The 19,634-nt window shown below is 47.7% G+C and overlaps 1 protein-coding gene across 4 annotated transcripts in view; it reads right to left on the reverse strand.

The window, feature by feature from the left end:
* LOC120894809 (hemicentin-1) overlaps positions 1–19,634 on the reverse strand; it is a 186,170-nt gene that overhangs the window by 152,914 nt on the left and 13,622 nt on the right. The gene's annotated exons all lie outside the window — the stretch shown is intronic.

Raw genomic sequence — 19,634 nt, forward strand, 5'->3', positions numbered from 1 at the left:
TTTGGCTTTGTCCTTATTTCTTGTTTGCCCGCAGCTCTTAGCAGACGCCTCATTGTACACAACAGCAAGCCACAAACCCATGGGCGCGCGCCGTTCGGGTCGAGAGTTTCTGCGGTTGCTCATGGCCTGAGTCAGGCCTGGTCAGGTCACGCCGCATTGTGCTGCTGATTGTGCTGATCCACTGCCGCTCCACTTCACCCGGTTCACCCGGTTGGGGAGTCAAAGCGGTGAAAAATATGAAGCATGCTGCGCCACACACACACACACACACACACACACACACACACACACACACACACACACACACACCCTATCTCGCAGCACGTCCACAGCAGATAGCGACCCCAAACGGTGGCGAGAAGAAAAATGTCCCCCAAAGCAAACAAACGGACAAACGGCCGAAAAAACACGACAAAGGACAAAGAGCAGAACAGAAAGCGCTGGCAAAAACCGCAAGTCACTCGCAGGGAGAAAGGGGAAATGGCCCTACCGACTGTGGCGTAGGTATTGTAGAGCGTATATTTAAAGCACATGAATGAATGGAGCCGGTTTTGCGTTACTGGTTCGCTCGTGATGATGTCACGTTGGCTTGAAACGGAAATGATTGAAATGAAAAGATTGTTTGAACTTTCTACGAAATAAGTATTATAGTTTTCGCCATAAACGTTTTAAGGGATCGAAATGTGTGATTCAAACAATACACAACTTCGTACAACACATTTTTCTACCATTCCCGGAACAATTACTAATGCCAGCTTATGCGATTGATGTTTGCCATGAAGATGCATCTGACTAATCGTATTTTTGTGTGTAATAAAACCCATTATTTTCTCCTTATTTTGGTATTAAACAATAATGAGTATGTTTTCTGTAGCTCAATGATACTTTTACAGTTAAACACTGATGTGCTCTATCGAGCAAATGAATGGCACAGAGACATTACACTAGTTACTCTGGACTCGCCTAGAGAGGAGCGATTGTGGAGAAAGTTTTATTTCTCATTTATCATTTTCATTCCACCGGCAATGTCGCACAAGTTTCTTGCTTCTTCTTGCCCTACACTTCATCCAGCTTAGCAAGGCAAAACACAATCACCTACAGACTCCATCACACACCCAATCGGCAATGCAACTGGAGCCCGGTGCAAAGGCAAAGATTAATGCATTTTTAAAGCATGTCCATCAACCCGGTACAACCCGGTACGACACAACCGATTGCAACCAACTGTGTGCTGTGATGCTCCCTCAACCACACATCTAACCTAAGCCACATACCCACACACACACACACACGAACGGACATGCTGAAACTGCCGTTGCAATCATTCTTCTTCGTTTCCCAAATTTGATTTACAGTCAGCTTGATTGCGGCGAATGTTAACCGACGAGTTCCGGTGTTCCGCCCGGTCTCGCCCCCACTTTGGTGCAGCGGAAGTGCACCGACCTTCCCCGATCCACCATTGGCAAGGGTGCGGAATCAAAATCAAAAGCAATCTACTATCCGGCATCCGGCTGCACTGGCACTGCACAGTCTCCGGTGTTCGTTCGAGCGGGAATTAAAATACAAAACGACACTGACGAAGCGAACGACACCGTGGGGAGCAAAAACAAAACAAAACAAAAAAAAGGTAACACAGTTTTGCAAAACGCCCAGAAACAACAAAAAGCAAGCAACAAGGAAAGACGACTCCCCTGCCTCGGTGTGCATTTATTCGCTCGTATTTCAGGGCAAAGCGAAGCATGAAACGATTGCTGACTTCGTCCATCCTTAATCGTGCCTTCCGTGCTGAGACAAGAGCCGCAAAGGAGGGAGCAGCAATGGAAAGGTGAATGCCGGGCGGGGAGGCAAATCCGGATTCCATTTTTCCGCCACAGTTTTCCCCGGGGGGCACGGGACGCGGGCAAAGCGGTCGTGACCGCCGTGTTGAACGTCAAGCGAAATTGAAATGTACTTTATAGTTTGCCGTGAGGTTTTCGTCTGGCAAATCGCTCAGTTGACTGCCTCTGATGCACTTCCACACGCACACACACACAAACACACACATACAAAGCCACATAGACTGACTCACATGCACGCTGACAGAGACTTTGCTGCAGTCGTTTATTTATGCATCAGCAACATCATTTCCACCTAGTGACGTTTTGTCCTTACCGTCTAGGGCGCTTCCAGGGCGTGGAGCACCGTCATGCGATGCGAAGATGTGCAGCCGGTGGTGTGGCGTCGGTGGTGGCATGCTGATTTCTTTTTTTTTTCTTTTTCCTTTGCGTGCTGCAGCAACTACTTTGCTACTTCGCTACCTACAGCGCGCGGGAAAGGCGATCCGCTAAAAGGGAGTGCAATCCGGCCCGCGGTGCTCCAGCCAGGGCCGGCGTTTGAAGAGGAGCAAAACGATTTTCCACTCTCGTGCCCCATCAACCGGGGCGGGGCCACTGAAGTGTAGCTAAAGTGGCCGTGCAATGGAGCGCTCATTGTTTTGTTTGCTTGCACACCCCAAAGCCCGGGGGGGGGGTGGGGGCTTCCAAGTGTCGGGAAAAAGGGTGTAGCATAGCGCCCATCAATAGACGCTTTGGCAAACGGTTTGGCAGACGTTCGATTGTTTTTAATGCTTTTAACCTGAGCCTAGCAAAAAACGCCGTGCGCCGTGAATGAACGCCTGCGGAAAGGTGGTCCTGTTTCGTGACGGCAATTCAAAAGCTGCTAACAATCCACCACGCGATGCCACGTGGGAAGCGTGAGTGGCTAGAATCGTTCGTTTTTGAGGCCGGAGGACGGTTTGATGCCTCCGCTACGCACATCATTGCAGGCTTGTTAGCGGATTTGAATGGCGCAAATTGGAAGAAATGCCGGTAAAAGCTGGGCTGGTGGTGGGAAAGAGCCTTCACTTCACGATGATCTGTGAGAACACACGACCAAAGTGCACCAGCCTTATTCAACACAATACTTACGCCAACTCCAATGAAACCTGACTCCTTCACGAAAGAGCGTGCTAGGAGCGCGCAAAAGTGTTCATTACACACTGCACCGCACTCATTATTCGGCACAGCGATAGCGTTGGAGACCGGAGCTGAAAGGGCTGCCATAGCGTAATTAGCTCGACAGTTTTAACTTACCGCGGCTGAAAATGGTTCTACATGACTTCATTGTGGCCAGGCGAGAGCGCTTAGCACTAGTTATTAGACGAACAAGCGCGACAACGTCACTGCAATCTTAACCGAAGAAAGGTATACATAGCTCAGGGCAGTGAATCCTAGCAGTGGATGCGACTCATGCATTTGGGCATTCACTTCAACTGTAGAAAAAGTTGCCGGTTCCTCTCAGCTGTTACGAACTCCACGGTACATTTGAATTAATGAATGATGTTGGTCTATCAAAGCTGCCCATCATACTCAAAAGCAAAGATCTATGGCTTTGCCAGAATAGGCATTGAAACGCCTACAAGTATGCAGCAGGCAACAAGAGAAACGATAGTGTTTCAGAAAGGAAACTTGAGTTTACCTTTAGAAAGAATGTTTTTATTTTATGTTGAGCTAGAGTTAACCCTTGACGATTCACACATAAAGCACATACACATACTTCCAGTTACAGCAATATTTAACAGATAAACAAGCACTCTCCTTTGCCATTACGGGTCATAGCACACCCCCAAACTGGTGCTTTGGACTTATTTGTGTGCCCCTAATCGAATGCTTGCCGATCCTCTCAATAAAGTTGGGCCACTTTGGGTGCTAATCGACTGTCCGAAATAGGTGTGATTGTTAGAGCCGATGCGTTTGTCAGTTAAACTATCGAATAAACGAACAATAACGTATTGTTGGAAGTTTAGTAATCGTTTCAGTTAAAGTATTTTTTACTAAACCATTCTTTTCGGATATTGAGGCCTTTCGGTCTAAATTATTTCAGCCTCAAAGTTAGAGCTAGATTTGAGTACTTGCTTGAAAAAATGTCAAAATAAGTTCGTGTTATCCCAAGGTGCATTAAAGAGATCAGGTGGTGGAATCTAGAATCGAAGTGTATGTTGATCAGGCAGTCTCATAGCCTGTGTTTTATTATCAAATTTGAATGTCACTTATTGACAGGTCGGGTTAAAACTTTTGCTCAGGCAGGCTTTTTGGTAACTAGACGAATACACAAAACACTCTTTAAACCTTCATCCACCGGTCCATATGTATATTTTACCCACTTTGATAGCTGCTTGAAAACTGCTGTACAATGCAAACAGCTGGTAGGCTGATATTAAAGGACGATATTAAAAGGGAAAAGGGCTGATCGTACAGTAATTGATACGGATTAAAGAAGTGCCGCCAAAGCTCATTCAAATTAGGGTAATTATTTTAATTAAGACAGAAAGACGGTTCCTTCAGCTCATCTTCATTCATGTTTCATCTTGTTTTCCGTAACCAGTTTGATGATTCGGTAAACAAACATGGTCACTACAAAACTTCAGCTAGCACAGTGAATTGTAGCAAAGATTTTACACACCAACAACACGGCTGCCAATTCTTTCAACTCAAAACCAGCAAGCCGAAATCTCACCTGAAATTTCTTCGGGATGCATGTAGGCGCCTTCAAAAAGCAATACTATCTATTACTGAAGAGTTTTTGGTATAAACATAAAATACTGAAGCGAAATTAACTATGTACATATTAACCGCTCTTTGCTTGGGATTGCCCATAAACAAGATTTTAATATGTCAATACATAAAGTTTCTATTAAAGGAAAAAAACAGCAATCCTTAACATAATAGAAGCGATGTAAAGAGACTGCCATCGTCATACCGGTGCCAAAACAATGCCACTGTGCAACAGAAACATTATTCTTGCAGCATATTGTTGGGCAAAGTTTGACCGGGATCCAGTTGTGATTCGCGTACACTCGCATCAAATCACCAGGTCCAGCCCATCGTTTGCCACCGGGCCGTACACACAGCATTAAAACTTAACTGTAGCAACTTTTCGCTCCCCACCGAAACTGTACCAACAACTTCCCCAGAAAGCACTGCATTGCCAAAAGGGCTTTGTGCAACAGCTGAAGGTAGCCTGCCATTACTTTAAAACCCTGCCCAGGTAGCTGCATTAAAGCTACGACCGCCCGGACGTACCCGGCGTGTACGGTGCGAGCAACGTGCGAGGTGGTTCCGCACATATGGGTGGTGTGTATTTATTTGCTGCCGTTTCTTGAGTTAATACTTCAAATCCCCCCCATTCCTTGAAGACGTTTCGCTTTTCAATGTGTGCAGTAAGGGGCACCCCACCCGGGGGTAGAAGGCGCAAGGAGGAGCGAAACAACAAAATGGTTCCCGGACCCTGCGGGCCATTATTAATATAAACTATAATTGCTTACCGGGCTGGTACCTGACGCGTGGAAAAGAAAAGTGTAGTAACATAATTGCAATCGTTTCTTCTTCTTTTTTGGCCTTCCACCAGCCTGCACAGCCACATTCGACAATATGTTGCCACTTCGTCCGAGTGAGTGCTGGACTGGCGGACTCTCTTACACCCGCTCCTGCCGGTCGGTTCGGTTCGCTGCAAGGTCGGTCGGAGTAGGTTCTTTACGCGCAAATACAGCCAACTTGTACCAAATGTACAGGCAGTGTTGGCTGTAAGTGGAAATAAGTGTTACAGTAAGAAACAAAAAAAAACCAGAACCATAAGAAAACTCCCCCTGCACCCGTGCGAGGGCGAGGTAATGTTTCCGCGGGACACAGCCAAGGCAAAGCCAGCTTGCGCGAGGTTGCGATAATTTATTGCATGTCAGAAACGGTTAGCGGTGCAACTTTTACTGCAAGAACTTTGTTCGGCCCGCTCGGTAGAAGGCCCTCCGTTTTGGGGCGTAAAAGTGCAGCAAATTGCTGCTGCTAGTGCTAAAAGGGAATGGGATGGGAGTGTGGATGGGAAAGTTGGGATCCAACCAGTGCTCCGGCCGGTGCCAAGAACCGGACCCACACAGCCGATACGGTACGGTAGCTGGCACAGGCAAGGTAACGGAGTGGAAAATAAGTGTTTCTAATTGCCACCAGCGAACAGAGCGGCGAGTGTGAAAAGAAAAACGCTACCGTACCTTACCCATGGAATCGATGCAGGCAAGCCGAGCGGTGTTGCGTTCTTGTCAGTCGTTTTGGTTGTTTTAGTTTTTCTTGTTGTGTGCTCGGCTGGCTTCAGTAGCAAGTGTGCCAAGTGCTTTCAGGGCACATCCTTTCGGCAAACCATTCCATCACGGTACGGCGAGGGAGAGAACGGATTCACTGACAGGATGGCTACAAAAACAGATCGAGCGCAACAGACACACACACACACACACACACACACACACAGCGGCTGGCTGGTTGGAAGCGATGTTGCCACTTGCAGGAATCGAACCGCATCGGTGCAACGGAACTTCATCCGTTGAGTGATGATTGTTTAGTTTTTTTTTTTGTTTTGTTTTAAACCTCCCGCTTTAGCTATCGTGCTACTGTGCCGTTTTCTCCGGAACGATCGATCTTTGAGCTCAATCAACTCAATCCCGTTCGCATCTACACTTCAGGGAGGGCAAAAAAAACGGCCGAAAGCTCATCTTTCCCGTCCCGGGCAAGCGGAATTGAGTCGTGCGGAATTCTTCGGAAGCAGATTGAGTGCAACCCCGCAACCGGATGCTTTGCTGAAATGCTTCCGTATGTGTGTGTGTGTGTTGAGGAGCTAAGGTGTATGAAATTTAGAAAGAGCACAAAAACCAAAAAAAAAAACAGAAAAACTCAAACACCATCCTCGACGCATCAACGGCAATGATTCATGATCGACGATGTATGGGGCTGTGAGGTTCGGTGCATGTTTTCTCATTTGTGGAAAAGCCTCACTCGAAACCCGGCTACCGGCTGAGTGATGGGGTGGGCGGGTGTGGCCGTATAATACCGACGTATCAGAACGTACTATCTCGGTAATGGATGTGTGTGTGTGTGTGTGTGTGCTGGTGAGGAGTGTTTTTGTTGCCTCCGATCGATCCGATCCGTGCGCTTTTTTGCGTGTGCCATCATTTGCCCTTGCTTGTGGCCTTTTTCTGACTTTTCCCTTCTATCGGAACCATCTGCTGCCCCCCGTATTTACATCCTGCTTCCCTGTGTGTTCGTGTGCTGGGAGTAATTTTTACTATTTTCCACTTCAACCAGCCCCCTCAACTCGGAATGAGTTTTTGCTGTGCTCTCCGTCTACGTACAGCGAGCGGGAAACTAATCAAGGCCTGCTGGCAAGGTCGAACGTCATTACTTCTACAGGCACGTTCCGGTTTTCCTACCATTCCTTACCATCTTTCTCCAACGACGCACGAGTTGCTGGCGAAAGTCATCGAAAAGGTCCGTGGCGGGTGTTTGGGCCTTTGCACCGCTGCACATGAGTGCTTGGTGCTTTGCTTCTGGGCCAACAGTCGGCTCTAACGGTGGGTATAAAGGCTTGTCGTTCATTAATGCGATAATTGTTGCAATTTTCTACCCCAGCCCGCGTGGAACACGGTGAACTGATTGGAGGAACGTTTGAGAGGCAATACAACAACAACAACAACAAAAAAGGGACCGTCGATTGGGCGCCAGGGAACGCGAAAGGGAACACGCGACGTGCTGTTTTGATGCGCATCGCTAAAGCAACAATCGTAAACCGCATGTTGATAGCAACCAATTATTGCGTCTGTAAGTGGTTTTTGCGTGTTCGGAATCAATTGCTAAACAGTTCGCGAGGGGCGAGATAATGAGGGAGCTGAAGTGTGCTAAGCGCTGTCATAAAGCTTGTTGAGTGTGCTGCCAGCTCCGAGGCAGAAGCAGGCACAAACGAGGAAGATTATTCAACATAGAAAAGGGTAGCCGCACCATTCATGCGAAATGGTGCGGATGGTGTCTTTTATAGATCTTCTTCCATCCGATGTGTGCCTAATTGCAATTGCATGACTTATTATTGCTTACTAATCGAGAGCATCGGATACCTCGGCTTGGCAGGAATCGGCCTGCATGATGTTCGCATTACGAGATTTTAATATTCATGCTGTGCCAACCTACTGCCAACATGTGTTTCATGGATGATGCATAGCTGCCACGTATGCAAAACAGCTGGCAGTCGCATAAGAAAGTGTTTCGAAACACACAACAAACAAGGCTGGTGGGCGATTGTGTGTGGAGTGGAAAAGAACTCCGTCGTCCGCCTGCTGTCGGAGTGGAGTAATTTACCCCGCCCTAATTGGGCTTGGGGGTACCCAGTGCGTTCATCATATATGCTCAGCCTCTAACCCCGCTGATGACACCCACCCAACCCAGCGATTGTGTGCAGATTGGATTGGGACGGGCGGAACGCTAGAGGCACTTTATTGCTGCGGACATTCTTCTTCTCACCATCTGTCAGCTGTCGACCGGAGATTGGACTAATAATACGAGCATCACGCCCTCCCTTGGCTACCTTTCGGGCTCGCATTCGTGGCGGTCGTTGCGGTCGTAAAAAAGTTAATTATTTTATATGAGCTACGTGACAAATCTGTTCCTCTCGCCCGGGCGGCTCCGGGCCGCCGGTATCTCTTATCGTCCGGGGCGCGCGCTTATCCGATCCCTGCGCGCGGTAGGAAGTGTAATTTGTGTGACCTTTCCGCAACCTCAGCTGCGCAAAGCCCTGTTGATACGGTGCAGCCCTTTTGCCATTGTGCCAGCGACGGGTCACGAAGGCCTTAAATCTCTAACCGTCGACCCGGTTTCGGTGTAATTACAAACGAGACACTTCCCACCAGGGGAGCTTTTGCCAGCCGGGCTTTTGCAGTAGTTGACGGCAGAGGAAATCGAGAAACGAGCTAATCGTTCACAAGGTTCTCGTGGGAGATAGTCTCGTTTTTTTTTTGGTTCATGCAATTCCTAGAATAACGTCCCATTCATTGATCCTACGCCACGGCTACGGTTTCGTATGTGCGGCTGAGCCGATAAAAATAGTTCCCTCCAGTGTCTACACCAAAAGACCAGAAGAAATAATGGGCCATTCCGTTGTCTCGCTCTGACCGGTCGGTCAGTGGACAGTAGTTACTCGAACAGGCCCACACAGAAGCATGGTTCTGGTTGGAAAAATCGGAACCTAACCTTTTTTTTCATCCCCGACCTTCACATGGGTGTCCCCATTTCCAGAGGCAGCGGTGCCGCAACGTATCGTCCGACCGAATGGGGTGAGAAAAAGTCCCTGCAGATAAATTTATCTCACATGAAGGACCATTTTTTCTACCGACCGATGCACTTTTCACCCGTGTAACAATCGTGTGTGGCAGCGGGCAGTAGGCGGACAGTGTCAGTTCAGGGTTCTGGGTTATCTTTAGCTCCCAGGGATAGTTTCCACATTGGGTGGGAATGGTTTCGCTCCTCTTGGACCTACACTGTGTACAGGAATGTGGGAGAGAGTGGGAAATGACACACACACACACTTGGTGCAACTGTAACCGGTCAGCAGCTACAGTCCTTCATATCGGACAACCACCGATTGCCGAGCATACGGTCGCATAGCTCCGGAAGGGATTTTGGCCAGCTAAAAGGATCACCTTCTGCCCGCCCCGGCTCACCGCGCTAAGCGGAAGCGGGAAACTAATCCACTACAGCGGGGATGATGTGGTTTGTTTCTCGTTTCACACTACAGGTACGGGTCGATCGGTGGGCGGGTGACCTACCGCCCGGAAGCCACCGCTATAGCCGGACGCGCGCCGGGTGAAAGTCGTAACGGTGGAAGCGAAAACAGTACCGCCCGTCCACCATTAACAATGCATGGCGGAATTGTATGAAGAAGCGTTCGCGGCGAAGGCTACGAACGGAACAGTTGCCTGTAGTACGGCATTTTGGATTTTGTTTTTTTTACTAAAGAATGTGGTGCCTCTTGCCTGCTTGAAGGGCAGCAAAAATTGTCCATTCGCGAGCAAAGTGAAGTGCAAAGTTTGCGCAAAGCGTTCCCTTTAAAAACGATGCTTTAAAACGGTAACAAAAACACTGCTTTTTGGAGCTTTTTTTGGTGTAAAAAAAGCGATCGCACACCTGCCTATTGGTAAGGGGCACGGTTGACACACACGGGGGGTTAAACTTTGATGGGGAAGCACATTTTCCCAAACCACGTTACAGACACATACACACACAGAGACACAGAGAACCACTTTGAAATGGTAACAGCTTTACTTCAGCGGAACAAGGAGCGTTGTAGGATAGGGAAAAGTTTGTTTTTATTTCGTTTATTCGACAACCAGCGACATTTTGCTGTGAATGTGTGAAAACATTCGATAGTACATTGGAAAGCTATGGTGCTAAAACTGCTCTTCTTTTGACTGCGATTTTGAATTTCAATTTTGGAAAATTGTTCATTTTTACAGAATTTCAATGATCCAGTTCGTGCACAGCAGTTCTTTTGTTCATTCAATCATTAGTTAATGCTTCAATCGTTCACTCATTAGGTCGTTCGTTTACTCTTTCATCCGTAGCGATTAGCAATTTGCATTAATTGATTAAGATGAACTGCTGTCAAACGTATTTTTAACCGAAGTTCGTTAACATACCTCAACAAACTCAGCTCGTTCATTCATTCCATTTCTAGATTCTATGTCATCTCACACTTCAAGAGACTCGTTGGAAAAGAGAATAACGCTCTATCTCCCTACTAGTGCGATTGACTTAAATTTCGGTAGGAGTGTGCCGTGATTAACCATTCCCCTTGATGAGATTCACATTTGCCGGATGATTCGAAATCATGCCGAGCATGCCTATTAAACCTCATCAGACATTCCAGCCTTCCGAACATCTAGCTGACTCGCCGCCGTACCAGAGTGGGTCGTACCCATTCCCGTACCCTAAATGTCAGAAGTTTCTGAGTTTTGTTTTCATTTGGGAAAACTATCCTTCTCCTAAGACAGCCAACCCGGTTTGCTCCCCATCCTTTTCTAGTCCCCAAACTTGTTAACGTGATGAAGGGACGGAACCAAAAACTCCTCATCCCTGCCACCCTCCAAGCCCGCTCTCGCAGCAACATTCCTCCGACCGACGCATAACAAGCAAGTCCACATTCTGCAAGACTCTCCAAACACTCCAGGTAGCCTGCGCTAGCCGTGGCAAAAACGGCTCAATAATCTTTGCGCCAAAAATCTTGTGATGAGATTAAGCAGCAAACTTCGCAGCAGACAATGGGTGCAACCCTACCCAACCCCATCCATCACCACTGTGCGGGCTCGTCAGTCCAAGGCAAATGCCCCGTACATTCCTTACGGCTGTGCTAGTTGGCGCAAAAGTGTAGTGTATCAAAAGTTTTTGATTTATTTTCCACTCCTCGGGCTTTTCGTCGTCGTCGTCGTCGTCCTTTCCGCTGCTCGTGAGTGGCTGAAAAAGGTGTAGGCTTCAGCTAGTGGAATCTTCTCGTTTGCGTCGGGTAAATGTCGGCCACGGGGGCCCAGGGGGGAAGCCAAGGAAGCGGACTGGAACCCCGGGACAGGCTGATAATGAAGATACGATGTTCGTTGAATTGTTAAAGACTTTCGTCTTCGGGGGCTTTGGGCGCGCGCGCACGCTTGTGTGTGTGTGTTTGTACGGTTCACTGTTCGTTTGCTTGCTGTGAGGTTTGCGCTAGTTTCAGTTAGGCCTGCAGTTTCGTCAGCCTTTTGCCAACTTCTCGGTTGAGGCTCTCGTGGGAAAACCCTCGTATCCACCACTCCTTAAAACATTCCGTTCGCAGTCCATCGCACATCTTCATCATGACCCTTGTTGGGCGTAGTAGTTGTTATTTGGGGAGGTTCCGGCACCAAACATCAACCGGAATAAAGCTTCAGCGGCGCCGTCCCATCGTCCCTCGTTCCTATCAACCGAGACGAGGTTAAGGTTGCGAGGATTGTTTCGCATCGCCCAGCTGTGGTGTTGCGTTTCGCTGTGCCGGTTCACCGTGCGACGTTGCAGTTTAAGTGGAATTTTAAATGTATTAGAAATTAAATATTAACCAACAACGCTTGACGCGGTCCCAGCGCGCCAGCCGCGATCCTTGTCGTCAGGGCAAACCATTATCGATTTGTTTCACGCAGCAGCCCTGTTCTTGAACCGCCAGCCAGCTTTCAGACGCGGTAAAAACACATCACAATACATTCTGGCGAACGAGAGGCGTCCGAGACGGTGACAGCATGGCTGGAGATCAGCAAAAGGCGTCAGGTGTAGCTCTCATTATGTGCGACGCGTACGGCGAGCTTAAGCTTTGATCACCGCTGGTACCGTCCTTGGCCGCACTTGAGCGGGTGAACCTGCCTGTGATTGTGGAAATCCCTTTCGCAGGTACCGGATGCACTGGCACGCCACGAAGTGGAAATTAGAATGCTCCTTGAAGTGAATGAAAATAATGAGCTGCAATTTAGCACCAGCTGCCGGTAAACTCACGCTCTGCCAAGCCGGAACCGGTGTTTGTCGGCGATAAACCGCACTTTGATGCTCGGTCTATGTGTTTGTGTGTGTGTGAGTGTGTGTGTGAGAGAGAGAGAGGCTTCCAGAAAGGCAGCTGCTGGATCACATCCAGCGCTAGGCAGCGGTTAAATAATTATACAACTACAGCGACAGACGCAGCATGCACAACGGTCGCCACAGGGCTGTCGGGCAACCTTTCTGGATATGAAATTGTGATGTTTTAAAGATTTTAGCTGCCAAGCAAAGTCCTACTGCTGCTTTGCCGAGACGTTTGAGGGTATAGTAGAAGAAAAAAAAAAGCAAGTTCGGCTGTTCAGCAGATAGTGTGTAAGATTCTTCCAAGACTCAAGAGGTTGCACTAGCGTGCGTGTGGCGTTGATAACGAACCTGCAGCTGCGAATCGTTTGTGTGCATTTAAAGGGGAGCGCCACACATTTCACGCGTGTCTCGCGTCCTCGCGGGTGGTGTGAAAATGCTTCTCGGTACCAGGATACCGGCAGGCGGCACGGCAGGTTTCTCCTAATTTATTCTGATCTGTCGCCTCGGCTGTTTAATCTGCGCTTATGGCGGAAGCAATGAGCAAACCCCTAATGCGATTGCATCCGGAAGCGAGTCCGATGTGCCTGGAAAGCGGGGTACGCTAAACGAGGAAATCGGCAGACGATCGTTGGGGGAGCGGGAAACTCCGGAAGCACTAATGAGCGCTTTTGTTGTATTTTCCCTTTGCATTTATGCATGCGAATTTGTGCTGCTTACGGGTAAGGCAAGTAAAGGTGTGTTAAAAGTCATATAGCAGTGATATAAGGCGACACGAAACAGTACAGCACAGTTGGGTTGCGTGATATTTACGAATATCTTTGGAAGGTCTGGTCAAACGAATCGTAAAACGGGCAGGGATGCTAACGCCGATGAGTTAATCACAAAATCAGCCCATTTTGCTTGAGTTGTCTTGCTTGAGCTTCTCGCATTAAAGATGCGTACCGTTTCCGTCACCATAAAGCTCCGATTGAATCAGGTCTTCTGGTGCTCCGGGGGCGATGGCAGGATATTGAATGTTTCAGTTCTCCAATTTTAAGCCCGTACTTGGTAGCGTTTGGCAAAATTCATTCCCCAATCGGCCACCCGGGTGGTTCTAATTTTGGAAAAGCGTGTCAAAATGGCTGATGCCGGAAATTGCGTCTGTGTGGTTGCGGGCGAACAGGGCAAACGGTGACCTCGGTGGAAGTGAGTGTGCGTGTGTGAGTGCAAATGGGATGCCGAGCGAAACGTAGACATAAGGAGCATCTTTACTCTCCCTCCCTTCCCCCCCTCTGTGGCAGCAAGGTTGCGCTCGTCTCGTCTTCGTTTGTTTCCCTTTCCTCTCGACCTCTGCTGATCAATTCCTGCCTGCCCGGGGTTCAGTTTGCACCCGGGATCAACATTTAGCTAGCCCGGGAGACACACACTGGCAGCATTTTGGCCAGGTGGAAAAACGCTGTTTGCTTTCAATTTCCACCTGAGTGCGGATAGAGCGTAGGAAAATATGCGTACACTTGTACAGCGCTGTTTTTGTCCCGGTCTCTTCGCCGGGAACCCCCCCACCGGGAACGTGCGGAGAGGCAGGAAAGGCAGGATGCACGGTTCGCAAAGGTTCAATCATCGATCAGCGTTTGGCAGCGCACGGGAGCGCTGAAGCGAGCGGAAACGACCGCGCCGATCCGAACAGTGCTCGAATAAATTATTCCGCCGGTTTCAACTGTGCCGACCCAAATCGTGCCTTTTTTTGTCCTTCTTTCGCTCTTTCTTTGCTGTGCCGGGAGTGTTTGTGTGTGTGTGTGTGTGTGCTTGTTGACTGATGTGCAGGTGAAAAGTGATTTAAATAGAATAAGCAAAATGATGCTTTGCGGCTCGAATTTTGTGCCCGAACGGATAAAACCGGCAGCAGGAAAATCAATACTTGGTTTTTAATATATTTTTTTTTGCTTCTTGCTTCTGTTGTACATACAACACCGCCAAAACTCGCCCTCACATTGGGCACACGTTTTGCAGCGTGCCACAAACTGGGGTAGGTTTATTCAACAGTGCATATCTATAGAAAAACAAACCAATTGTTCGAATAACATGAAATCAAATGTTTTCCAACTTGGTAGTTGCAAATAAACAGTGCTAAATGAAAGGCAAATAATGCTGTTGAGATGAATTTTTAAGACCGAACCTTTCGTTAAAAGTTTTGAATTGCAGGCTTTATTGAAACATCTAGTAAAATCTCTCTAAAATGAAGTCTTGGTACCGTCATTTTCCATACATCTTATGTCTCTTTGAGAATAATATCTGCCTAATGTGAATATTCTCTAAGCTCCAATTCGAAAGCCTAGAAACCACGGCCTTGTTGAATTTTCACCTTAGGCTATATCTAAGATGATTTTTTGGATGATAGTTCACAAAAATATTGGCCAAAGGATGTCAGGCTTTTCCCGTGGTTTCTTGAATACTTGTAATGTGTAATGAAAATTGGGAAAACGAATCATACTAATGTAATATTCGTTTCATCTTTTAAAGTAAAATATCGTTGCTGCTATGTTCTGCCACCCTAATGCTTACATTTACTCCAATAAAAACAAGCATAATATTTGGACACGTTGAATAATACGACACGAATGTCGCCTAATAGCTATCCGATCACGACAACCACTTAGCCATCGGTCAACGGTTGGTAGACTGAGTTCTTTCCCTATTCGTACACCCTTTTCTCCTTGGTTCCATTTCCATTCCCCCCTATCACCCGCTGTCACCAACCACTTAGCCCCCATTAGAGACATTTGTTATCGTAGCGGCACAGCTGGCGCGTGGAAAGTTTATGCGAATATCATTGCTTTCCAATAAGCCCGCGTCAGCCCCGGCACTCATAAATGTATAACAAATTCGATATTAATCTTTCACCCATCGGCCGGCCCTCGGCAAGCAGCGGTTGTCTTTGTCCGCGAGTGTGTGTGTTGGTGGATGTGGTGTGCGCCCCCCGAGATGCTAGACCACCGAACCGAACCGAACCAACGAAACATCAAATGTCACGTGCAGGAAAACGTGTGAAAAATTCATGTACGAAAGCCATCCACCGCCGCTCTAACCTGCCGGGGGGAAAAAGGAGACACAAATAAATAAATAAAAAGCGCTCGGAACGTTTTGAAGGGTACGTCGTCGCGGACGTAGCGGGTGTAAAGCCCCCGAGGGGGGAAACGCAAAGCACACTTCCACCGACTGGTAGGTGACCCTCGGTAGGTGCCTCCGCTTTCGGCAAGGGTCACCGAAAGTAAAAACAACAACACGATAAGCCGTCACCAAATGTTGCCACCGCCACCGTACCTGGGTCTGGGCTGGGTGTGGGGTGGATGGGCCCGCAGGCCTCCAGCGCGTACTCTGCCAGCAACATCAAAGGATAAAAGTTTGTGGGGAGCGGGAAGGATGGGTAGCAGCGTCGAGTGATACATAAACATTGCTTATGGGAGTCATTTTTTGTGTGTTGCTGCTGTCGTTGTCTCTCATCACCCTCGCTCGGTCGATTTTTTTTCTAGTTTTCTTAGACATGGGATGTGTGTGTGTGTGTTTTTTGTTTTCTTCATGTCCACGTTACAGATATTTCATCCTTTTTCGTTGCTTTATGCATGGCTACACGATAGCCCAGCTTGTTTTTTCTATGCAGCTCAAGTGGCCATTCAATGACATGTGCGGGGAGGAAAAAAAAGCTGCGACAACCACTCGCATCGAGCTCTATAAAATGTTTATCTTGAAATGGTGGCATCCGTCGAAAGCCTCTTACCCGTGCGGCGGGACAAATTGTGAAGTGAGGAAAAAGGTGCGACGCACATAAAATCGACAAAACACTACCCAAGCCACCATTGCTCGGAATATGATAACGCAGCTCAAAAGGCGTCCTCCAGCTCCTTGGGCAGCGTACTCCGTGATGCATGAACGGCACGATGAGTCAACAGTTTCGGGACCTGCTGAGTGCCTTTCAGTCTTTTTTTAACACGCACACACAAGCACACACACACACACGAGCACACAACACACACAAAGTTTATTCATTTGTGAACGAAGCAGCGATGTGTTGCATTTACGGTACATTTCTAGCGCCAGCTTGTCAACCACTACCCGACCCTACTGGTTTGGTGCGACAACAAAAATGACAAAAGGTGCTTTGCTTCAGTGGAAAAAAACATCTCTTGGCCGTTGTTTCTGCAGCGGAACCAGTGCCAGCGCACCTGCACCTGCCGGTACTAAGCTTCATCTACTGTCGGGTTTACTTAATTGAAAGCTTACCCTTCCATTGCAGCGGCTGGCACTAGTGAGGGTGCGGGCACGACCCAAAGCCTCCACGACCCTCGGAGGAGGACGTGTTTATGATGGTAATAAAGTGACATTGACCCTAAGTGCATGACTTGTTCGGTTTGCTGGTTTCGCTTTCTTTGCCTGCCTGTTACAACGGTGCTAAGCTGGTGGCAACGTTTTGCTCGTCTCACGTTGCATTGCGCCCCGGTCGGGGTAAGGTTTCGCAGATTTTCACACCCACACAGCCGGTGGAACGGGTGGGCGGGGAGGGAATAAGTGAATGAATATGGTCGTGAACGCTGCACGTACCATTATTTCGAGCGGCTAGTGAGCTTAAGTATGGACGCTCAAGCAATGGACGTGATATAATGTCCCGTTCAGACAGTGGGCACCATTGATTCGAGGAGCTGCAGCAATTCTATGAAAAAAAAGTAGATACTGGAGGATTTAATTGGGACAATTCAACAAAAACAAGTATATTTTGACAAACAAATGCGAAATAATATCTTGCAGGAATGTTCCGAGCTTTTGTACTGACATGTTACGGCAAGAGCTTTTATAATTAGCAAACGCGCCATTTAGTAAGTTTAGAAAATTGTTTGTTAATCTGTCTTTTCTTCTTCTATTTTTCAGTTTTTCTGTTAATCAGCTATTCAAGCTATCATTTGAAGTATATACTGCAAGCTTTCCTGTTACGAAAATAGCCTTTAAATTAGCACAATAAGCAAAAGTAAATACAGCAGATCTGTGAGCAACAACTTAATAGCAAATGTCTTTCGATAATCCCCTTCGTTCGAAACACTCAGAATACAACACACACGACCAAACATCAAATCAATCAGAAATTCATCCGGCAGTTGATTCACCGCGGAATCGCTGCGCTCAACCAACGCCCATGGGGCTTTTTTATCTGTTGCTGGAATGAACCCTCCCTCAGGGAAGTGCACTCGTTACCAACTTCCCAGTAACAAGGTATGGTTTGTGCTCGCTTGCTCACTGTGCTGTACGACAGTACCGAAAAACAAATGGCAGCGAAATACAATGCTCAAGCAAAGTCCAAGACGTTTAGACAAACACGTCCCTAGGCGTATCGCTTATGCGAAGCCGATAAAACCATTTCGACAACAACAAGTTCGTTCCCCTCAGGAGTGCGAACAGCGGTGGAACACACACACACACATACACACACAACAAATCGAAAAACAGGAAAACCATGAAGCACTGTCCATTCCAATGGCCATTTTTACCGGCTCCGAGAAAAACAAATGCTTAAAATCCTGGAAGTAAAAGCACTATCCGAACGAGCTTTGAAGGTTTGCGCTTTTTTTTTTTGTTTTGATCGCTAACGGCAATCACATACACACATGCACCGTTAGTGAGGGTGTAAAGTACGCTCTGGGAGCATTTGCTTTGATGTGGCGTTATTTATTCGAGCGAATCTGCCAGCTGCTAGACCGAGAGGTGCAAAATGCATTAGCTTCGCAGCGCGAATTTGAGTACCGACCGCTCGAATACTACCTTGATGTGCGTTTGCTCTGTAAAGTTCCCAGCATGGTATGCCCGATGGGCTTGATGTTACAAAAACACGAACCAATAAAGCTTAGAAGCAAGCAAAAACACACAGACGCAAACCAAGCCGTCATGGGAGAAATATTGCCCAAACGACCAGGCGCCTCCATCGGTGCGGGATTGTTTTTTGTTTCGAACACTTAATGCTTCGCTCCCATCCTTCACTGTGCTGAAGCTTGCATAAACAACAACAAAAAGAGTGGATCGGAGGGAGAGGAAAAAACCATTCCCGAATTCGACAGTCCAGCGCTCAATTTGCACGCCCGCAAACAGCTTCATCGCCCGATCGGAGGTCGTTCAATTGTGTGGCTTCACCGTTGGGTGCTTTCCACGGCGTCACATCAGCCCTGCGACGAAAGAAACCACCCGTCAAAACCGGTCGCTTTCGATACAACAAATATAAATACCATCATCATCATCATCATCGCCATCATCTTTGGCTAGTCAACAATCGTCTCGCCCTCAAACACCTTTCCGCGCGAAGCGCAAACAAACAAACAGCACAATATCCGCAAGCAGCCGCTGTGCAACAAAAATATCCATTTCGCTTATCGAAATCAATTATCGACCCGGTGTGGGATGGAAAATCCAGCGCGCAAGAAAAGGGATTTGTACGTCGTTGAAAATATATAACGATATTCATGAGGCGATGGCCTTTTGGCATTCGTTTGCCTGGCGCGCCTCGAGTCGGACGTCGTGGGGTGTTTGACGTAGGAAAAAAAAAGTTTTGTTTATAGAATTCCAAAGTTGTTTGCACTGGTTTTGCTGGCAGAGTGAATAACGGCTGACACGTGTCTGCTGAGGGGGGGGGGGAGGGTGCAAATGGGAGAGAAATGTAGGAGTGAAACGGAAGGGAAGTAAAATAAATCCACTGGCAGTGGCAGTTTGCCCTCGCCGCAATCGATGCTGATTTTGCTGTCCGTTTTTCTTCGCCACCTTCTTTCGCATTCTTTCGGTGACTGTGAATGGCAACCGATCTGCTGAGGCAAAGTGGGATACATTCCGGGAAGGGGGGTTGGGGAGGCGGTGAAAGATTTGTCATTTTCATTCATTCCTTTCGAACTCACGAGCTCTGCGCTCATCGGTCTGCGGCTTCATTGGATTTCGGAAGGTTTTAATATTCATAACGACATTATTACGGCAGGCAATGACGTGCCCGATCGACTCCACTCCAGCTGGCTAGCAAAAAGGCAGCAAAAAAAAACACTTTGAAAAATGTCCCCCCCCCCCAATAGTGATATAAAATCAACAAGAGAGAGAGATAGAGAGAGCAAAAAAACAAAAAAGCAAAAACTCAACCGAGTTTGAAGAACAATTTGACCATTCGGGCAACAGTCGCACAGCTTGTGTATTTTGTTAGTCCAT

This window comes from Anopheles arabiensis, chromosome 2 (genome assembly GCF_016920715.1).
Source record: "Anopheles arabiensis isolate DONGOLA chromosome 2, AaraD3, whole genome shotgun sequence".
NCBI classification, from domain to species: Eukaryota; Metazoa; Arthropoda; class Insecta; order Diptera; family Culicidae; genus Anopheles; species Anopheles arabiensis.